This window comes from Silene latifolia, chromosome X (genome assembly GCF_048544455.1).
Source record: "Silene latifolia isolate original U9 population chromosome X, ASM4854445v1, whole genome shotgun sequence".
Taxonomy (NCBI): Eukaryota; Viridiplantae; Streptophyta; class Magnoliopsida; order Caryophyllales; family Caryophyllaceae; genus Silene; species Silene latifolia.
In genome coordinates this window covers 192,335,402-192,354,007 of record NC_133537.1, presented here as the reverse complement: position 1 = coordinate 192,354,007, position 18,606 = coordinate 192,335,402, and the positions used below count along the sequence as shown (strand labels likewise).

General features: G+C 37.6%; 1 long non-coding RNA gene across 1 annotated transcript; it reads right to left on the bottom strand.

The window, feature by feature from the left end:
• Positions 1-924: 924 nt before the first annotated feature.
• On the bottom strand, positions 925-1,863 carry LOC141621676 (uncharacterized). The gene is made up of 3 exons (XR_012532565.1): positions 1,496-1,863; positions 1,088-1,410; positions 925-967 (listed from the first exon to the last, which is right to left on the bottom strand). It is a non-coding gene; the product is annotated as an uncharacterized LOC141621676 (long non-coding RNA).
• Between the last annotated feature and the right edge of the window lie 16,743 nt (positions 1,864-18,606).

The window sequence follows — 18,606 nt, the reverse complement described above, 5'->3', positions numbered from 1 at the left end:
AAACAAAACGGTTAGGCCTTATGGGCGTTCTCTTCTGGTAGGAAAAGAAAACAGTTGGTTAAGCTAACAGTTCTATAATCTTTGTATTTTTTTTTTTAAATTAATAATATAATATGAATGGATAAACACAAACCGTACAATTAATTTGAGAAAGTAGATATTTTTATTATTGTTGGAAAAATATACTATCATTTATCACTCCCTATCTAAGATACTACTAAACGATGCTCTAAGAGCTTCTAGTTTACAAATGACACAATAACTAAGTATGCCATTAGCTCCAATTGAACCCCTGGTACAATACTTCACTTTCTCGAGGTAAAGCATCAGTCGAAATCTTGAACACTAATGCATGTCCTTTTTTTTCTTTCACAAAACATGACTTCACATCTGTGCAGAGGTGCTGCTCCAACCCGCTCCAACCTCTCCGTACCTCTGCATACATATGTGATAATTTTAGTGAGCCAATAACAAAGCGTCCTGATGCCACTTATTTGCAAACAACAAAATAAAATTCCATGAGCAAGATAGAAAACAATAAGTTGTACTGATGCCATTTATTTTTATAAGAACCAAAATACATAAGTTGTGACCAGGCATAGTATATGGTTGTCAGATTAAATTTACCAAGCCGAGCTCACCACGATAATGAATGAAATACAATTATACAAAGCATCATTGCAACAAACAAGTGTGTAAAAATTTATAAAAGGCCTTGGTAGTACAAAAGCTAGTTCAACTGATTTCAGCGACAATATAGTCAAATGGATTTTCTAAGAACTTGTAGTCATAGTGCTTGATATCAAAGAATCAAACATCACTCAAGTTGGTGACAAAGAAACAAAATGTTACCTTGGTGATGCTAGTTGTGACATTCAAGGCTTTTGAAGCTGTGAGATATTCGAGTGACCATGAAAATATAGAAATGCAACAATCACCACATACTTGTTGCAGATTGTGTTGATATCTAAACATACTAAAGCAATCAACGATGAAAATGTCGTATTAGAATAGACTTTGACATCTTTCAAACAAGAGTAATACAACAATCCAACATTAGTAAATGATATCATACAAAGGAGTCTACCTTACATAATTGCCATCAGATCTCGCAACTTCCTTGATCGATGATTCTTTTTTTTTAACCTGCGAGGGTTCATCGGACAACCGGCCTTAGCAAATTATATAATCTGAGTTATCCATCTTTGGGTTATTTAAAAACCCAATTTTCATCATATATACAATGTATTGAAGAGAGAATCTGAAATACCAAATGAATTGAATGCAGGAGGTGCGAAAGAATGCGACAATTCCCATTTCTATCCATTTTCGTTGATTTTGCTCTTTGGTGTTATAATCCCCAATTTTTAGGGTTTATCAAAACAAGGACCTCAAAATAGTACTATCAACCTGAAATTTTCGGAGAAACAATTAAGTTTGTCTATAAATAAGCGCAAATCGAATCTGAATTAAAAAAAAAAAGACAAATTCGAACCTGGTATGCAGGTATGCAAAACCTATGAATTTCTAATCAAATAAAGATGCGGAAGGTAGTGATGCACGGCGTGCTTCCGACGAATTAAGCCTGTTGGCGGAAGTCGGGTATGGGTGGTTAATGAGAGCGAGGAAGATGAGAGAAACGATAAAAGGGGGTTATCTAGTAAAAGAAATGGAGTTTGTAAATTGTAACTTGTAAACTAATTGTTTGTAACCGAGGTCGAACGATAACCACTGAACTGAGGTTACAAACTTTTATCAGAGAAATGAATCAGCGATATAAGTGGTTATGTAGTAGAAGTGAGGTCGAACAACAGCGAGTGCACAGTTAGGGTTTCCATTATTTTTAATTTGAAATTTTTATTTAAAAAAATGTAGAAAACAGTTATTATAACAAGCGTTCTCTATTCTTCTTTTTACATAACGCCTATTTTGGAGAAGCGTTCTCTTATTTTCTAGAGAACGGTTATTTAAATTGAGTGTTCTCTATTATGCGTTACTTATTCATGTTTTTGTAGTAGTGAAATATCATAACCCCACGCATAGGAGACACTTTCAGAAGAACCTTGTCCCCAACCTGAAACTCTATATCCCGGTGATGTAGATCTGCATAACTCTTTTGCCTATCCTGAGCCGCTCTCATCCTTTCCCTGATCATCTTAATCTGTTCAACCATCTCATGTACCATCTCTGGTCCTAGAAACACTGCCTCAGCACTGTCGTCCCAATAAATCGGACTCCTATATCTCCTCCTATATAAGACCTCAAACGGTGCCATGCCAATACTAGTGTGATAGCTGTTGTTGTAAGAAAACTCTATCAAATCCAACCTCTGTTCCCATCTACCACCAAAGTCCATCACACAAGCTCGTAACATATCCTCAAGAGTCTTGATCGTTCTCTCAGTCTGACCGTCTGTCGTAGGATGAAATGTTGTACTCATCTTCAAAATCGTTCCCAAAAATTCCTGCAACTCTTTCCAAAACTTTGAGATAAATCTCACATCTCTGTCAGATACTATGTCCTTAGGGATTCCATGCAACTTTAGCACATTCTTCCGATAAGCCATAGCTCATTATGCCTTAGTCCATGTATCTTTCATTGACACAAAATGAGCTGACTTGGTCAGTCGATCCACTATTACCCATATCATGTTGTTACCATGTTGACTCTTCGGCAAAACCCACGATAAAATCCTTGGAAATGGATTCCCACTTCCACTCAGGTACCTCTAAAGACTGAATCTTACCTTGTGGTCGTCGTTGTTCCCCTTTAACTCTCTGGCATGTCAAACAACTGGCCACAAACTCAGCTGTTTCTTTCTTCATCCCAGGCCACCAGAACGTGTTCTTTAAATCCTTGTATAGCTTGTCACCACCTGGATGTACTGAATATGGTGTATAATGTGTCTTTGTCATGATTGTCTTTTTCAGCTCCTCATCATTAGGGACACACCACCTACCATCAAACCTCAAACTACCATCTGAATGAATAGAGAATCGAGACACTGTCCCTTTCTCTACTCCAGCTCTCCACTCAACTATCTTAGGATCCAACACCTGTTTACCTCGAATATCATCATAAAGATCAGGCTGCACTGTCAAATCTCCCATGGCATCCCCTCTCTGCATCATATGTATCCCAAACTTCCCCACCTCATCTCTCAACCTCATCAAAGATAAAGTTGTACACAAAGAATGTACACTCTTCCTACTCAAAGCATCTGCAACAACATTGGCTTTCTCTTCATGGGAGATAATATCCATGTCATAATCGCCAATCAGCTCCATCCACCTCCTCTGTCTCATGTTTAACTCCTTTTGAGTGAAGATGTACTTGAAACTCTTGTGATTAGAAAATACCTTAAAGGTCGCCCCGTAAAGGTAATGTTTCCATATCTTGAGAGCAAACACCACTGCACCCAACTCTAGTTCCTGTGTAAGATAGTTCTCCTAATACGGCCTCAATTTCCTAGAAGCATAGGCAATCACTTTATCGTTCTGCATCAACACAAATCCCAACCCATTCTTTTAGGCATCTGTATAAACCTCAAAGTTCTCGATCCCTTCAAGCAATGCTAAGATAGGAGTTGTGGTCAAACGCTCCTCTAATGTTTGGAATGCCATCTCACAACTCACATCCCAACGAAACCTGTTCTCTTTCCTCATCAAAGCTGTCATAGGTCTAGCAATCTTGGAGAAATCCTTCACGAACCGTCTGTAGTATCCAACTAAACCCAAGAAACGCCTGATCTCAGCAACATTCTTTGGTGCTTCCCACTTTATCACTGCCTTAATCTTTGCCGGATCCACAACTACCCCATCCTTAGAGATCACATACCCCAGAAAAGCAACTTTCTCTAACCAGAACTCACACTTGGACAGCTTAGAATATAACTCATGCTCCCTCAATGTCTGCAACACAATCCTCAGATGCTCCTCATGCTCCTCCTTAGTCTTGGAATACACTAAGATGTCATCGATAAACACCACCACAAACTTGTCCAAAAACTGTCTGAAGATTCTGTTCATCAAGTCCATAAACACAACCGGTGCATTAGATAACCCAAAAGGCATCACCACATACTCATAATGGCCAAACCTAGATGTGAAAGTTGTCTTTGGTATGTCCACCTCTCTAATCTTCACCTGATGGTACCCCAACCTCAAATAAATCTTGGAAAAGACTGATGCACCACTCAACTGATCAAACAGGTCATCTATCCTTGGCAAAGGATACTTGTTCTTCACCGTCACTCGGTTCAGCTCCATGTAGTCTATGCACAACCTCAAGCTTCCATCTTTCTTCTTCACAAAAAGAACTGGTGCTCCCCACGGTGATACACTAGGTCTAATGTATCCCTTCTCTATCAGATCATCTAACTGTTTCCTGAGCTCCTCCATCTCCTTAGGACCCATCCGGTACGGTGCCTTATAGATTGGCCCCGTCCCCGATTTCAACTCAACCGTGAAATCTATCTCCCTCTTCGGTGGCAACCCCGGAATCTCCTCTGGAAAGACATCTGCAAACTCACCCACCACTGGTATCTGATCAACCGTCGGACTATCTATCCGGTCATCTCTCACATGGCACAAGATCAAAAGGCATCCCTTCCTCAGATAAGACTTCAAGGTCACAGCTGCAATCAACTTAACTTTAGGTTTGACCACAAACCCACGATAAGACACGCTAACACCCTTAGGACCTCTTAAAGATACTTTCTTTGGATGACAGTCTATCTTAGCTTTGTACTTTCCCAACCAATCCATCCCGACTATCATCTCAAAACCGTCTAAAGGAAACTCTAGCAAGTCTACAGGTAGATCAACTTGCCCAACTATCATAGAGACATCCCTATACAACCTCCCACATGATACAGACTCACCTGAAGGTATAAAAACTTTCTCACTTACAGACTCATATACCCTCAAACCCAATCGTTTAACATGACTCGAAGATACAAACGACTGAGACGCCCCCGAATCAAACAAAACAAAGGTATGAATACCGTTAACAAGAAAAGTACCAATAACATGTGCATCATCCGCAGCTGCTTTCTTGTCCATCATGAATAGCTTTCCACTGGTCTTCTGTCCACCTCCCTAGACAGTACTGGCTGATGTGGTCGGCTTAGCACCCGACCCCTGATTGTTGTTGTTGTTCGTAGCTGGTTTCTGATAGAAATTACCGCCATTGCGGTTACCTCCACCCTAGTTGCTCTGACCTCCCCGGTTAAACCATGACCCAGCTGGTCTGTTACTCGCATAACTCTGTGCCGGTCCCTGAGAATAGCTCCCCTGAGCCGATCTCTGAAAAGCTCTAGGTACACTCGTGCACTCATGTCTCTTGTGGCCTACACCGCCACAACCATAGCAGGTCATCCCCCAACTACCACTACCACTCACGCGGCCACGCCCAAAGGAAGCCCCAGCACTGAACCCTGAACCAGAAGAAAACGCTCTAGCCTGATTGTGGTTGCCTTTCTTGTAGTTAGATTGGCCACCACCTTTACTCTCAGCCTTTCTTTTCTCACCCACTCTCTCCTGGGCCATCTCCACCAACCTCTCAGCTCTCCCAGCCCTCTCATAAGCTTCCTTAACATCAGTAAGGACTCCCATGGGTAACTTGTCCATGATCTTGGGAGTCAACCCCCTCTCAAATCTCAGCGTTAGGTTCTCCTCACTCAAACCCATGTCCTCAGCATACCTAGACTTCTCATTAAACTTCTTGTAGTACTCAGCAACTGACATATCAGATGTCATCCTAAACCCATCAAACTCCTCCCTCAGCTTACTCCTCACATGCTCAGGTACAAACTCTTTCCTCATAGCCCTCCGGAACTCTTCCCAGGGTATAGCAGGTAAGCCCTGCTTCGTATACATCTCTCTAGCACTCGCTTTCACCTTATCCCACCAATCACCAGCTGCCTCCCTCAAGTAGAACGCAGCTTGTTCTACTTTCATCTCATCGGGCGAAGTACCAGTCCAAAAGATGTTCTCCATCTCACGATGCCAATTGTCAAGAAGAATTGGCTCCCCGGTCCTCTTGTACTCTTTTGGGTTAAACCTCGCTATATAAAGGCTGATCTTAGAGTGATCAACCTCCTTATCCTTTACCACTCTCTTTAGGGCCTCCGTAAGAGCATCTTGATGCTCCAACATCTTAACTATATCATCGATGTTCATGCTCTCAGCTCTCGCATACAACGCGGTTTTCTTGGGCGGCATCTTGAAACTATATAAGAAAAGCTAGATATGAACATACGCACTATAACCCCAAAACACGAAAACAAACTGCCCAGAACCCACTCAATCGAGTGCCTAAACCTACTCGATCGAGTAGAGGCTACTCGATCGAGTACCCACCATACTCGATCGAGTGCCCCGACCTCAAACCGAAAACAGACCTTCTGATCTCTAACATACTCAACCGAGTAGCACAGCGACTCGATCGAGTGACACCCTACTCGATCGAGTGCCCTATATACTCGATCGAGTACCCAAAAACACGATTCTGGTTATAAAAACGTCAAATACCCACTCGATCGAGTCAGACCCACTCGACCGAGTACCTCACCTACTCGATCGAGTGCCCCCTACTCGATCGAGTCATGCCGACTCGTATATACTACCCGCATGTTATCTCTCATAACCCAACATACTATGCAACTTTATAAACTCAACATTATAATATAACTAAGCATGCAATTCTACACAACTCCTCATATGATCAACAATTACACTACTTCACGTTATCAAATGCCACATAGTAAACATCCATCATGCTTCTTTATGCAACCAACATATAAACACACCCCACCAAATTTTTCAATCATGTTTGCAATCTCTACTCCCAATATCCAACAATTCATAACATATATCGTCACATCACATACAAACTAGTAAACACCACATACAACTTTGACATATACCCCCCATGTGACCGGTTCGAAATTGTAGGGCGAGTTCGCGACTTTAGGACGTCTCCCAAGCCTTTGCATTAGCTCCTACAACCTTTACCCCGGGTTCATTTTAATTGACTCCCTATATTCATTAGATTCATTAGTTACAGGTTACAGGATCGTCGCTCTGATACCATTTTGTAACACCCCCATACTCCAAGTGCCTTACCAGGACCACTCAGGTATAAAGATGTTACCATCTCGGCTGCCCGAGGCAATGATAATCATAAGACAATAACGAAACAGTATTTAAATAGTATAAAGTTAAGTGAAAGATTACAATCCGGAAACCAAACTGGTAAAATGTGAACACATGTTCTCCAAAATCAAATGTCTAAAAGCTAAACATAATGTCTGACAACAGCGGAAGACTCTTCTAACTGCAGTGATGACTCATCCCAGCTAGCCCATGTATCTATACTCATACCTGCTCAACAACTGCTCACCATCCTCGAATGGATCACCACAGTTTTTAAAACAATAAACGGGGTCAGTACTAATCACACAGTTTATATAATCCAACAACACAACAAACAACACAGCTCAATCATTACAGATTTACTCCGAACTCCATTCCCAACTCCACAATACTGACTACACACTAAAGTGTGTAGCCCTGCCAGAGTGCCCATCGCAACAGGTCACTCCACGCCGCTGGGGACCGCCATTCCCACCTAATCCCCGCTCATCTCCGTCGAGCGATAAACCCAAATCCATTAATGTGCACATCCCTTCTGTGGCGGGTTCCACAGAAGGCGAATAATGGGGATGAAGCCACTCCCGCAAGTGATTCCACTCAGCCAGGGACGTGCCCCGAAGAACACAGACAGATACAAACAATCACAACTACTAAACAGCAATCAAAACCAACAACCGTCGCAATACTCGTATGATAACAATCAACAAACACGAATCACCACCAACACATTATGGGACTAATACTGAGTAGGGAAACCCTACCTGGAATAGAATACAGTCAGACGATCTCAACAGCTGTTATCAAAAGGCCTCTTCTATGAATCCTCCTCCTAACATACGATCATACAATTACTACCAATCAAGAAAGGCAACAAAACCCCCAAATCCCCAAATTAGGGTTTAACTAACTTTAACAAAATACCATAAAAACAGTACGTAGATCTTACCCTCGACGCAAGGATCACAAAGGTGTAAAGAAAGACGAATTCCGACCTTCCAAGCTCCGGGATTTGCCAATAATGCGATGAATGCGAAGTACGTAGATTGATTTCTCTTTTGAAAGTAATTAGGTTTGTAAAAGTTTTTTATGAAAGTGACGGAAGTGTTTAAATATTAATTCGCATTATTAATAAAACCCGACAAATCATCCCCCCGTAAACCGGCTACTCGATCGAGTAACTGACGTACTCGATCGAGTGCCGCCTACTCGATCGAGTACCAAGGCTACTCGATCGAGTATCCAACAGGTCAGAAACTATTTTAAATCGCAACACACCCTTACTCGGCGGAGTAAGGCCCACTCGATAGAGTACCCATAGACTCATAAAACCGTAGTATTACATTATTACATTTCGAAATTTGGTTGATCTCAACGGAAGTATTAGAGGGACCGTTGTCTCAATAGGTCCGGGCTAAAGATGAACTTAATGTAATTTCATCGACCGAGAGTTCTAAGTGTAGAATCGGTTAAACAAGTTAACCCACCAATTTGTATTAGTAAAGGTTGTAAAGGGACCGTTGTCCCACAATCAAGCTAGTATGAATTTGGGTCTTGGAATCATTTATATAATTGGGTGGAGGTCATTATATAAATGCTAAAACTTGCTAAAAGTTTTCATATATTACGATGAATGTTAGTTTTTCCACTATTTCGTTGTTTAAATTTGGTCTATATCTTTGCTACTAGACATATACGATGTCATTTCGATTTTAACTTATGTCTCCATTAAACCACTATAGAAAAAGACAAATAGAATCTCCTTTCTAAAAACCTCAATTGAACCATTTAAATAAGGCATGGACTAGCTCCATAGGAATCGTTATATTCCATAGAACTCCATAGGAATTATCCTTTGTCATATAAGATTAGCATCTTAAATTCCTAACATACCTATGTATGATTTCTTGTGAAGAAATATGAAAAGAAGTAATGATTAGTCAAAATATGTTTTGATGATATCTTCTATGCATCCACGGTTCAAAAGTCTTATTGCTCAGCCTAAACACTTGTCGTCAAGCACTTAATTAGTTAAGAACATGACAATGTTAAATTGGTTAATTGATTTATTAGAAATTTTGATTAACCAAATACCACAATAGAGTTAACCCTAGTGAAGGATTAACTAGGAATTAATATGAAGATAAGTCTCCATCAAGTAAAAATTCTTGAAGTCAGTGGGAGCAATAAGAAGTAAGCACCTATCTTAATTGTTAAGGATAGAACTAGGCTCAAAAGAGAAAGTGTTAGACACTAAAATAGATACAAACCCCAATTAAGTAAAGATCAAGGAAGTTGGTCGTGTGACTCCAACATATTCCTTGTTGAATATCTATGACATTGACATTGCATTTTTGCTAATTACCACATCAAGAGTATTTGATACAAATTTGTGCATTATCGTGTGACGACCAACAAGAATGTTGTAGTGTACTCATTTTAGGTTTGTATTTAGAAATGTACCTCAATTATTGTTTTGAAGTACACTAACTCTAAATAATAATATAATTCAAGTTTTGTATAAAACGCAAAGGGTTTCACTATTATGCAATTAAAACAAGCGTTCTACCGTTACATACCACGATTAAGTTTATGGTGAGACCATACAAATCAAGGTAATTATATTCAAACTAGAAATAAAATGTCATATATACAAGACTGAAGTAGGTGACTCCAATCATTTCTCAATTCTCGATTGAAAATCGCATTTAGAAACTAGTTTTGACTAGTGTCCCAAACAATTTGATTGGAAATCTCTTGGTATGTGCGAATCTTGTATTCAAAGCAAGATAGTTCATGATCTTCTTCTTGAAAAGGATTATGAATAGAGCAAGATATTCGCCCTATTTACACTTTGAAGTGTATGGTCGAATACAATTTCAATCAGAAAAGGTTATTACTTCTTCATCTCTTTTACCAACGAACTAGGTAGATACTTGGTATCCAACTAATGAGGTAAGAAGAGAAATTCTTTGAATAAGTTCAATGAATTTTTAAAAGTATCAAAACCTAGAGATTATAAAACCAAAGTATTAGTACTTTGTTAAGGTGGGGAACAATAAAGTAAAGACTTTGATTTGCACTAAAAAGAGTGTGATATGATATCACAAGTTCACCTTCATAAGCACATAATATTAGATAAGGTGTATTAGAAAGTGACAAAGAATCCTATATATGATATGATTGAATCTTTACAATAGAGTTGGAGGTAGTTTCTGTTATAAAATTTGTCTGGCATTTAATTTTTCCACTAAAACAAAACATAGTTAAAGCAATCATCTACATTTCATATGATATATGGTTAGGCATGGTACCTAAATTGTAGCTTGTTTCGATAGTAAACATGTGCTCATTTTTCCTACATGATCACGAGAACGAAGGGTTTGTGGCTCGTGATGCTGTCTATTAAGAAAAGAGGATTATTATTTTTAAAGACAGAGTGGGAGAAAATGTTCAAGAGCCAAAGACTGATCATAAGACGTAGGAAAATGTTCTTTCTTGGTCAAAATCAGTAAATATTTCTTCGAAACCTAAGTGGACAGGAGTCATGTTCTTTTTGAAAGTAACAAACATGTGACTTATGAAGATGCTTTATCTAGTTTCAACTCCGCAAAAGTCCGAACTGAACATAAACATTAAGATATTTCGATGACTTGGTTGATTGGTGGTAAGAGATTTACACCAATTGCAACGCTTCGTTAAATTTGGATTTTATAATATTATTTGACTATTGGATTTTAAAATCATCTTGCATGAGTTTTGTAAATCACAACTATCCTAAGGTAGGATGCGAACTTAAGAAGAAATCTTAAGTAGAAGTCAAGGAGTTGAATGGTATGTTGTAGTCATGTAATAAACCTTTCTCGATTTGTCGAGTAATTTTGTTTATACATGAAGTTTAGTGGGAGTAGGGTGGTATTATTAGTCTTATATGTAAATAACATATTGGTCACTATGAGTGATGAAAGACTTAGGAGAAGAATAATACATCTCTAAGATATCCAGTTCGATGGATATTACCATAAAGTTAATATTCTTATGTTAATAAGAATCTTGACAAGTTCAAAAGTCTTGAACATGTAGAAATTGAATCCATTTGCTTCCGCTGCTGGATTAATTCATTATGCTAAGATTTATCACTATTCTTGTACTTCATATACTTGGAGTATGACGAGAAATTAAAATCGAATCTTTGTGAATGTCACTATATAACCATATAGTTCATCCGTTAGTACTCAAGAAGGACTAAGATATGAAGCTAAATGTTTGGAAATATTTGTTGGATTTATGTGCAATGCGTTACACAAAAACCATATTCTAAACACATAAGGATGGTTGGAGAACCACCTTGGCTATGATTATTTGAGGATTAAATCTGCGAGGAACGTTCTAGACAGTTGAACAATGAGAAATATACAATGGAAATTATATTGTCAACTGATCAACATTTATCGGTAACGATTGGCTCACTAGAGTTTAACGTTACTGTCGTTTGACGGTGGTGATCAGTTGATCCCTTGAGTACACTTGCAACTGTGATATATGGAAGAAGGATGAATCCCACACACTGTGAGGACAGTGGGAACTATCCTAAGGCAAGAGAGCCTATCTCTAGATTGGATCTAAACACATACTCAAAAGGTTTATAATACAAGATTATAGATAACGAAGGGAAATAGTATATAATGAGGTTAAGTAAGGTGCAAGATGTTGCCAAAACTTGTTGACCAAGGCCTTCTCATAGGCTTAACATGATAAGTCATGCCATTTCAATTGAATTGAAATGTACAATTATATACAAAATTAATTATGGATTATAGATTATGTAGTAATTGATATTGTATTAATTTTATATAGGTGATAATACATTCATCGTTTGAGTTTTATTTTAAACTCTTTTACTTTGTTATATTCAAATAGGTTGTAAGGACAACCTTGAACCCTATTAAAGTGAACTTGATTAACATAGTATTGGCCCCTAGTCACTTATATGAGGTGACGTCTCCTAGTGACTAGAGTGTGAGCGATTGATGGCAAGTTCAAGTGCCATAGGGTCATAAGAGATGACTAGTTGATCACATAAGCAGACTGTATGGGACACTCTGTCGGGCAGTGACCGCTTATAGAGTTCTTGTAATTTATATAGCCTGGACGTGGCGAGAGCTACTATAGTATTCTTTTTGAGTCTATTCTTTGACTAGAGACTGTTCGCCAAAGTTGGCACAGTTTCTGATTGGCTTTTATTTTTGCACTACAACTTCCGAAAATGGAGTGAAAATGGGCATCTTTTGGGTCATCGTGAACTGTGGCTGAACAAAGGGAACAGTGCGATAGGAATTGTCCACCCCCTTGTCAGAGTTATCTAAATCTCAGGGCCACTCGAGGAGTAGTGAACTGGAAATACGTGGCCACGCTCGGAAGGTATCTATGGCAGATAATTCCGGTCAAACAGTTGCTCTCCAGATCGAGGAAACCACTCTAGATATGATCACATGCAAGTACGACCTACGAGACACCTTGCATTGAGTGGGAAATAGTAATAGGACAAGAGAATTGGTGACGCACACTTATCTCGGACAAGAGGGAGATTGTTGGAGTATGTGTCCTCAACAATAGTGCGATCACATATTTAAATCTCATGATAAGAATACATAAGGGATGATACATTATATAGTCAACTGATCAACATTTATCGGTAACGATTGGTTGACTAGAGTTTGACGTTACTGTCGTTTGACGGTGGTGATCAATTGATCCCATGAGGTCACACCTATAGGATGGAACCCAAATTATTAACTGATCAAATGTATTTTATACAGGTTGATCAGTCCCTTATATTTATATATATTTAGTTGTGTGAGTTTGTTGAATTCGAGTTTAGAACTCGAGTCAACACAAATTTATTATTCAATTATGCAATGATTGGCTAATGAAATTTTATCTTATTATAATGTGATTAAATAAGATTTAATTTAATAATTAATCGTTAATTCGTTAAATTAATCGAGGTTTTTGTATTTTTAGAGGTAGAGGTTATTTGTTGATTATATTTACAAGGGGTTGTAAATTTATTAAATTGGACATTATATGACTCATTATATTTTAATATAATGACATAATCTTCTCATAAGAGTCAAGTGTATATTAATTATTAGTTTATATTATATAATTGTTATATGATCAAACTAATGCTTATTTATGTAAGATAAATAAATATATGAATCTTATATTTGTGTAACAAACATTATAAAATCAAAATGGTCCATGTTATACCCATAGTGGCCGAAATGGGTATGTTGCTGGACAATGTTTTTATTTTCCCATTTTGCTTAATAATAAACATGCATGTAATTATCACCTACTTGCATGCTTATGACAAACCTACTCTAAAGTACTCATTACCTATTAAGCATGCAAAATAAAATAAGGAAAAGAAATTGTCCACTAGTGGATGTTGGATGCCGTTTTTTGGGAGCCTATTAAGGGGCAATTTTGTTGCTCATTTACACTAGTTTTTCTTATGCAAGCTTCTCTCTAAAATCTCACAACCATAATATTATTATCTCGTTACTAGAGTAGTAATAAAATAAATATTAAGGGTTTTTAATTTCTTGTAATATATAGTTAATATTACTAGAAATAATTTGGGTAAAATCTTATGTGCAATCAAAAGGAGAGTTTCTACTTTGAAACTTGGAGGATCATCCTTTTATTCATTGCTCAATAACAAGGTTGGAAGGTGTCCTACCTTGTGCCCAAATAAATCGGTCCACCATTTAGTAAGGATAAATCCGTTTTCTCCTTATTTCATTTATTTATATATTGCATGCACTAGATCTTGTAAACCTAAATTAACAAGTAATTTAGAGATTAATTAGATGAGTCTAATTAGGGGTTTATGAACCTAACAATAAGGGTACGTGAAGGTAGTCTTATGTTGATCAGCCGGATCTATCGAGATTTGGAAGAATCCCGAATATTCGTCAAGGTAGTAAAGGAATTTGTTAGAGGCTAACCTCTCAAACATTTGATCAATTAATGAGAAAGGGAAATGGTCTTTCCTTGTCGAGGAGTTCCTTTTACGGTAGTTTATGCACATCCTCCATCCCCTTACAATCATAGTTGGTAGCAACTCATTCTTCTCATTCTCAACAACCCCCTTTTCTTGGGCACCACTTGAACGGGACTCAACCAAAGTGAGTTGGAGATGGGATATATGATTCGAGCATCTAGTAACTTCATGACCTCTCCTTTAACTACCTCTTACATGGTTATGTTTAATCTCCTTTGACTTTGAATGGTAGGCGTATGGTCATCTTTCAAGTGAATTCTATGCATGCAACGTTCGGGACTAATTCCTTTAAGATCATCTAGTCTATAACCAATAGCCTTCTCATGTTTCTTTAACACATCGAGTAATGCATCTAGTTGAGGTTCCTCATGTTTAGAATTGACGATTACGGGCTTAGTTTTTGACTCATCTAGAAATGCATATGTTAAGTTACATGGGAGGGGTTTTAGAGTAGGAGCTTATACCTCACTTTTACAAGGATTGATGATACCTTCCACTTTCATGGCTTGCTCATAAGTGAGTTCTTTGTTCTCTTAATCGACTTCAATCAAATCCACCTCTAGATCCCATTGTCGGTCATTAGCTTCACTTGCTTCCAAAGCTATAGTGCCTCCACAGGATCTTTGATGTAGCTACTTGTTGCAAAATAATCCACAAAGCTACCTATGGTGTCCATCTTGAATTAGGGTTCTTTAACTTATGCATGGAAACTTTGTAAATGGTGAGAGAGATCCCGAGACACTAAGTAGTTCCTCAACACAAAAAGACTCTACTTAAAAGCACTAAAACAAAAAAATTCAATTCAATTTAATTCCCACCGTCCCCGCCAACTGTGTCATTTTGATCAATTTTGATTGATGTCGTCAATAAATCCTACCAAACAATATTTATATCTCGACTCACAACTCTAGCAAGTATCAAGTAGAGGTCGAACCCAAAGGACGGTTAACTTTCAAATTGAATTAATTGTAATTGTTTATCAAGGTGCTTGTAATAGTGTCAAGGGTACACAATTGATTGATATAAAGTGGGTAGAATAACTAAAATAAAAAAACGAAACGTAAACTAATGAATACAAGAGCAAGTATTGAAAATAAGGATAAAATCAATATGAGGAAAACACTGGGTGTTATGGGTTCATTGGGTGATAAAATGGTAAATCCAAAGGGTATGAGTTTGGTTTGGTCAAGGTCATGGTATAGTAGGGCCCGAACTTTTGGCCCTGCGGTCCATTGGTCGAGTCGGGTTAGATTCTGGCGTAAACCCGGTCTTCCCACTAACTTAGTGCATGGTCTAACAATTCCAGATGCCTTCGATCTTACGGGCATTGTTAAATAGGTAGAGAATCATGCGAGGTTATTAATCAAGCATTTCATCATACATAACATGGGCACTAGGCTAGAACTTACAACAACTTTAATCAACCAAATTTACTCATGGAGTACGGATCTATCCCTTAATTATTTCCCTAATCCCCCATTAACCTTAGCTGAAAGACTACTCACTCATTATCATGGTAATCATGCAGTTAATGCTGTCAAGAATCATAGCAATTGAAAATTTGTTGACAAAGCAAGTAACTAACAAGGATTAACAAGAAATGAAGTAGAGATGAAGGAATTCTACCAAAGTTAAGGAGATGAACAATAATGATGAAGAATAAAATAGAGGAAACCCTTTGATTAATGAAGAATTGTCACCTTCTTCAAATATAACTCAAGAATTCTTCAATAACAAGACTAGATCTAAGAATATAGTTTGTGTTAAAATTATGCCCAATTTATTCTTCGAGATGACCTAACAATTTTCCTCTTCCCCTTTAGCAACGACGGGCTTCTTTACGGCGCCCTCGACAAAGTCCAATTTATTCTTAGCGCCGAGACCATTACGAACCGCATTTGCCCATCACTCGTAGTTTTCTCCATTGCATATAGTTTGTGTTAACATTAAGCTAGGACTGTCTGATGGATGGAGATACAAGGGGGACGAAGGAGGGATCTGCTCGACCATCTTGAATTGCTTCCCTAGCCTTTAGTCTTGTTTCCTTGAGTCATAGTTTAAAAATATGCGTTCTTAGGATCGTTACCACTCTGATGCCATGAATACTTTGATAATATGAATATGAGAAGAATTGATTATGTATTAAATGAATACCAAGACGATACGACGATATGCCTTATATACATAGGCAGATTAAACCTAACTAAACTATATTTCTAACTATCCTCCTACAATTAAGGTAAACACAATATTTTCCATATAATATCTAATACATTACAATATTATGACTATACCGAATAGTATCGAATAGTATCTTTAACAGTTAGGAGTCGTTTGGTTGCCTCGATAAAACGTAGGCATTGGGAAATCCCATGAATTGAAAAATCAAGACTTGTTTGGTTGACATATTTTTTGTAAAATGGAGGAATTCTAACTTCCTAGGAACTTCCAATGCCTACATAATGGGGGAATTGGCTTACCTAACCCCCCCTAGGTAATTGAAAGTTCTGGTGGAATTAGATTCCTACATTGATAACCAAACAAGTTTTCTCAAATCACATGAATTCAATGTAGGAACTTAATTCCTATGAATTAGCATTTCCTAGGAAAATCTAATGCCTTCATGAACCAAACGACTCCTTAGTGTTTGGAAGATTAAAATCTTAGGCTGACATTAACCGGGTACCTGTATGGGTATGACTGTATGAGGCACATTATAAAGCAAATTTATAGTCAAATAGTAGAGAAACAACAACATTACAGTAAACAAATCTTAGTGTGGGTCTTGGATTTCGAAGACTCACTTTAAGTCCCATGAATATTATTTTGTGTGGATAAGTGAGTCCTATTTATTGTTGTTGGGATTTTTGATGGGTATGAGGGATAAAGTGGAAGAAATAAAAGAGTCTGAGTTGAGTTTTATGACAAGATAATAATATTATATTATTCTTAAGACTCATATTTGAGTGTAGAGATAAACATAGAAATATAGACCTGGCAAAATAAAAGCGAACCCGAAAACCGATCAAAAATAGATGAATTGTTAACCGATCGAACACCTGATATGAATAAATTAAATACCACCCAAAACCTGACTCAATCCGAATCGAATTGAAACTGAAATGAACTTCATAATAACCCAATGATACCCGAACCTGAATATACCTGAACCGATAAGAACTGAACCGATTGACCTAAATGAAAAATGTTTATTTTCTCTAAAATATACTAAAATTTAGGTGTTTTTTCACTGATTCTTTATTTATTAATTGTATTATGACTTATTACATTAAATTTGTAAGGAATAAGACACATTTAAGCTAATTTTTTACTCTCGACTCAAGAAAACTATGACCCGAAATTCAACTGAACTGAATCAAACCCGGCATGGATCATACACGACTCGAAATAGCAGAAAGCGATTAAAGTTGTTAAACGAAATGAATCGAACCGAAATCGATCCGTAATCGAAATTAAGTTCAACGTGAATTAAATCGAACCGATTTAATCTGATCCGCATAATGACCCCATTTACAAGGTCCAAGGAAATTCTTATCATAATGTAAATTACTGGGCATTACAGATATTAAAGTGTCATAATCTGTACGGAGTACTAGGTAATGATGCAATTAGAATCCTCTCCATTTACTTTCTCTCCATTTCCTTTCATAAACCCATTTAATAATATTATCCTCCCCATACTCTATTAACACTTTTTTTCTATGCATAAATCGTGAACCGTTCGATGTTGATAGAATCCAATCTCGTCCGTTGATAGGAAATGAATTCTCCATTTCTTTTTAGGAAATGGAGAGGATTTTGACTTGTAATGATGATGTGATATACGTTTAACAATAATATAAGATGGCAAAGAGAAAATGGAAATAGTAGATACAACTTGATTATTGATTAAGCTGATGATGATTATTCATGGAGCGGCGTCACTAATAAAGCATACATACATTAAACTATATATATATATATATATATATATATATATATATATATATATATATATATATATATATATATATATATAGAATCGGGATCTCGTGCGAACTATTTTACGGTGCGAACTGTACGAACTCGTATATAAGGCTCAGATTTAACTCAGCCCAATAAATAAAATCAAGCCCAAACCTACACAAGCCCTAACAGCTCAACCTGTCACTCTCCCATCTCCAACTTCACTTCCAGTAACACTTCAGAGCGGCCTGTCCTCCGCGAAAAAGCTGCTTCGACACCGGCGCCGCTGCCAATGCACGACGCAACTACCTAACGCTGCTATTTCTCCGACGCCGATCATTCCTTTGCCTAAATACCTTTTCTTTCCACTTCCCCAAACACCATTCCTCCGGCCACCACTTCCTTTCTCAGACA